This window comes from Malurus melanocephalus, unplaced genomic scaffold, assembly GCF_030028575.1.
Source record: "Malurus melanocephalus ecotype Western Australia unplaced genomic scaffold, MMel_1.1 scaffold_450, whole genome shotgun sequence".
NCBI classification, from domain to species: domain Eukaryota; kingdom Metazoa; phylum Chordata; class Aves; order Passeriformes; family Maluridae; genus Malurus; species Malurus melanocephalus.
In genome coordinates, this window is record NW_026623682.1 from 510,151 (window position 1) to 515,478 (window position 5,328).

Consider the following 5,328-nt stretch of genomic DNA (forward strand, 5'->3'; position numbering starts at 1 on the left):
TTAGGGTTAAGGCAAACATGTAATAACAGGACATCATGTTAGTTAACGAACTTTGGAGGATTTGGCTGAGCTCAGTAGGTCTTATAAATCCCTTCATTTGGGCCCTTTTGAACCAAAATGGTCAGGAACAGTCCCAGACAGAAGTTAACTCTTTCTCCCCAGATCCAAGCAGGCCTGGCCCTCCTCAGCTGAAGCTCAGCAGGCACACACGGTGCTGGATGATGGGTTTGACCCTCATCTGGGGGGTTGTTGTGGGTTAAGGTTTCTCCTTTTGTTTCCTTTCTTGGGAAATGTTTCTTTMCCATTTTGTTGCTGGGATACACTGATTGCCAGMTCATCCTTTTGATGACTGGGCGATTGGTGAAAACAAAAGAACCTAGCCCCACCSGAAGAGTCTCCCTGGGCACTTCTGCCTGGCAGTTTTGGGGTTTTTTTCCTCTCTTTGGAGAGAGGGAAGTTCTCACGGGAGTTTTGGGCTCAGAGAGGGAATGTGTGTGGGGCAGGGGGCAGCTTCACTTCCTACCCTGCTTGGCTTGGGGGAGGACRGTGGACSTGCTGCCTGCTCGCCTGCTCTTTTCTGCAGAGCCCAGCATCTCCGCTCGTTGGTTCCTGTTTGCTGCACTGTGATCTTCTCCCCTGTGCCTTGCCAGGGAACCCTGAGATTCCAGCTGCAGTGGTCGAGTTCTACTGTATCCCATCTGCAGCCACGGGATTCTGCTCGTCTCTTTGCTCATCTGGTCGTTCTGGGGTTTCTTGCTATCCAGCGGAGCACYGAGATYGGCATTTCTGCTGTCAGTTTGCAGAGGAACTTTTTCTCCATCCACCTCTGCCGTTCYRTGTCCGCCATTGGCCACACAGGARATCTGAACCAGCCGGGACGCGCGCCACAGCGCCCCCTGCAGCCGCCGGGAAATMATCGCACCCRCCCTGCYCGGCMGAGAGCCAACAGCGCCCCTGCCGRCTGRGACYGTAACTGCACCAAAGCGGGGGCTGTGTCTCTGTAAGGCTGTCACTGGATTTGTGGTTGGGTTGGTTGCTGCTATCAYTGTTGTTACTTGTTTCASCTTGTTATACATATTAGTAAAAACTGTTATTCCCTTTTACCCACATTCTTGCCTGAAAGCCTGTGATTTTCAAAGCTATAATAATTCAGAGGGAAGGGGGGTCATTCCCACCACTCCAAGGGAGGTCCCTGCCTTCATTGGCAAACACCTGTCTTTCAAACCAAGACAGGGGTGCAGGCTCCAGAATCCCCCTCCCCCCTCTCCATGCCCCACCAAACTTGCTGCATYCCCTTCCTTACAACCGCACAACATCCCTTGATTTTCCCCCAACCACACCCCAGCCTCACACACACGTCCTGACATCCTCCATGTTCCCTACATCCCTCCAAAACCCACACACCTCAATTCCTACTCTTCCATCTGCCCTGCCTTCCCCCTCCAGTCTCCTCACCTATCAGCCCCACATCCACCCAAGCACAAGATCCTCACACCCCTCAGCACCAACCCCCCACACACTCTTGCATGCTCTCACAGCCCCCTGCATCTCCCCACACACCCCAGAATGCCCATATTCCCTTCTGAATCCTCCCACATTCCCCTCCATCCCCCCCATCAGCCCTCCCCATCCCACTGTACTTCTCCATCCACATCCCCACTCCACCCCCTCTGCAATTTCCCACCCTCCAGAGGGGAAAAGGCAGCATAAAGTCTGTATTTCTGGGGGTTTTTTTTGTGAGAAGTGCCCACATATCATTGTTCTATGATCAATTTTTTCTTCCAGAAGGGTGCAGCAGACCTCCCCTTGCCTTGCAGATGTGGAGCAAAGCMAGGGCAAGGGCACTGCTCCCCAGCAGCAGAGCAGCGTCTCACAACTGTGTCCTGGTGTCCGGTCTGCTCCTGACAGGGCAAGCACTGTCTCTGCATAAACACCCACGTCATTAATCTTCAAATCCCCTGGCTCCAAATTTAAATTGACATTGATAAAAAAGCAGAATTTTCTCAGGTTTCTTTGAGATGCTTCATAAATAGGGAATTGAAGATGTTTGAATTGGAAACTTACCTCAAATGGATTTTTGATAAGAAAACCATCAAAATGTTTGCTGATTACCTGTGACCCGAGCAGCATTCAAACACGGAAGGACCCACTTTTCCAGCCTTCAATCTACACCCTTCTGCTTTCTTTGCAGAGAAAACATGGGCTGTTTTACCTGTACTGGGGTTATTAAAATGGTGGGTTTYCCTAGTGTAGATGCATTTCTGCCAGAATAAATGTGTCATATTAACTTATAATGTGTCGTATAACTTATTTACACATAGKCAAGAGAATAACCATCAGGTGTATGAGCTACAAATGTACTTTACTGGTCTTGGAATTATACAGCACTGGGGAACCTCCCTCAGGGTAGGGAAGCAGCTTTGGGGTGCTGCAGAGCGAGATCATTCCTACAGGCAGAACAGGACTCTGAGAAGGCACAGTGCTGAACACAGCCAYCCAGATGTTCCCCAGGGCTCCTGCTGGGCGTCTCCAAGCATCTGAGCTGACACAGTGCTACTGCTGAAGTGTTGAGGRTGTGGGTATCGCCCATCACAACCTTACAGCACCCGCACAGGTTCATCGCAGCTGTGAAAGGTAATTAGAAAATGAAACGATTATGCTGCACCATCCAAAATTGTCCATCAGCACTAAATCTGTGCGCAGGTGGGGCCTGCTGTAATTTCCTTGGGGTCACTCGTGGGCCAGCAACATCTATGGATGCTGGTTAAGATGACCCCCCTGGCCCTGATTTTTAATGTACTGGGATATTGTCAAACACATTTGGAAGGGCTGTCGGCTGGTGGCACGTGCTTTCGCTTTTCGAACAGGATCACAGAATCTCAGAATGGTTTGGGCTGGAAGGGACATTAGAGATCGTCTCATTCCACCCCGTGCCATGGGCAGGGACTCCCCATCCGTCTGAGCACTCCTCAGTGGGACCCTGCTGCCCCCGGCTTCCAGCTGCTGTCACTCCAGCCAACCCAGCAGGCAGCCTACCTGCAGAAGCTGTGGGAAATTAAATTCTGTCAGAAGTAATACATAAAATCGTCGAAAGATAAAATAATCAAAATGTATGTGTGTGTGTGCGTGTGTGTGTGTGTGTTTGTATGTGTATACATATTACAAGAAACAAAATAAAACAAAACAAAATCAATAAAAAAATCCCAATGGTGAGCTATATTGTCAAATAATTCTAACGGGCTTCTCCTGTGCTTGAGAGGATCCTRGGTTTCATTAGCATCGATGAGGAAGCGGGAGGGCTCCTCGGCTCGGCTCACACCCGCTCGGGGCTGTAACCACCTCCTCTCGAAGCGAAAGTTTCTCATTGAAGTCGTGCCTGAAGCACTGCTGGGCAGGCGGCGCGGCTGGGAGCCCGTGGGTCGGAGGTGCAGGGTGCTCATTCACAGCCTGTTCGCACTCCGGGCCTCGCTCCCCGGCAGCGGGAGCTGCCTGTCCCGTGTCCTTGGAGTGTCCCGCTGGTGGATGGCCCTGTCCCACCTGGCCTGTCCTGCCGGAGGGAGTCGTCGTCTGGGAGACGGCAGAGCAGCGCGGGACAGTGCAGGGGGTTCCGGGCACTGGGTCAGCCCCACTCGGGACGGGGCTCTCGGGCACCTGCCAGGGATAGAGAAGGTCGCCCCGAGCCCCTTCGGGTTTTTTCCTACTTCGGCACAACAGGAAAAAATTTAGCTCTGGGTCCTGCATGGAAGGCACGGAGAGAGGCCCCTGCGCGGGTGTGCAGCCCCAGGAGCCGGGGCCTCTCCGTGCGCGGACAGAGGGGCGGCGGCTGCTCCTGCGGCCGGCACGGCCACCCCGGGGACCCCCGGCAGCAGCGGACCCGCTGCTCGGCCCCGGATCGGCAGAAAAGCGGCTTACCAGAGCATCCCAAACCCCTTTCTCACTGTCTATGAGGAAGAAATAAAACCAAACCAAACAATCGTGTGCTGAAAAAAAAGACCACCTTATGATCTGAGTAAAAATAATAATTCCTGTCACTTAATCAACTACGAAAAGCAAATATTGATATTCTCTCGCAAATGCGATAGAACGGAGTGAAGCCCGGTTATTCCAGCTCTCTGTGTGACATCAGTGATGGATACAGCCTGTCGTCCTGTTGCATTAGATTAATGCGACAGTGAATCCCTCTTYTAATTGAAAGCGGTTGCTGCTCTCACGGGCGCTGAAAGCTCCAGAAACAACAGCCGGAGGTGACAACGAAGTGACAAAGCCACACGCCCACCKTGTCCAGCCGGCGCTGAAAGATCCCGCAAACCCCCGGCTCTGTCCGCCCTGCCGCCCCTTCCCTCCTCCCAGCAATCATCCTTATCCCCTAAATTAAACATTTCCGACTAATTGTTTGGTTAAATATCTTAGTCACGTCACTGTAAGAATACGAGGTGGTTTCCTGCTTACCCGGCACTGGCCGTATCCCCCACCGCTCATCCCGGGAGTTGATTTACTTCGAGATGCAATCCCGGGCAGGTCCCGAGCCGGGCCGCGGGAGGCAGTGGGGCCGGAGCCACGGAGAAGAGAAACAAGGGACACTGGGAACGACCGGCCATGAGTTCAGCGCGGATTCACCTCGAGGGCTCCGCCGACGGCCWCTCGGGGCTATTTCGGGTTAAAGCCCCTCGATATCGCTGTGCTACTCTCGCACCGGCCGCAGTCTTCGTGCCCTAAGCACGGGCCGGAGCCTCCCGGAGCCGGCTGCGCTGYCCCGGGGACAGGGAGCCCCGCACACCCTCCCGGCTGGCCCTTAGGGCACCCCGCCGGGGACAGGGAGGCACCGACGAGCCCCGAGCCGCGGGCGCTAATTACCACCGTTAATTGGGAGGCGCCCCTCAGCAGCGGCTCAGCCCGGGGCTGTCCCGCCGCTCCCCTGCCGTCTCTCTGCCTCTCACCCTTCCCTGCGGTGCTGCTCTTTTTCTTTTTTCTTTTTTTAATTTTTTTTTTTTAAGTAGAGTAGCGGTAATTGCATGTCTGGTGGATGCTCTATAATTTAACAATCCAACGAAAAACTCATRGAGAAGGGATTCGGGGAAAACAAACGAAAAAAAGAAATTATAAAAAGAAACAACCATCCGAACAAAGCGCCAGGATTTCATGCGACATCGCAGCAGCTCATGAAGAGCATTTTTTAAAAGTATTATTTAGGATGCTCAATGAGGAAGTTAATCAACCTTTTGTCAGCAACTAAAGCATCTTCAAAATGCAAAAGCATCCGAATATGACCTAGGAAAGACCGAGGGTCTGGCCTCTCCCGGCCACAAGCAGCGGAACCGTCGTGGAAAA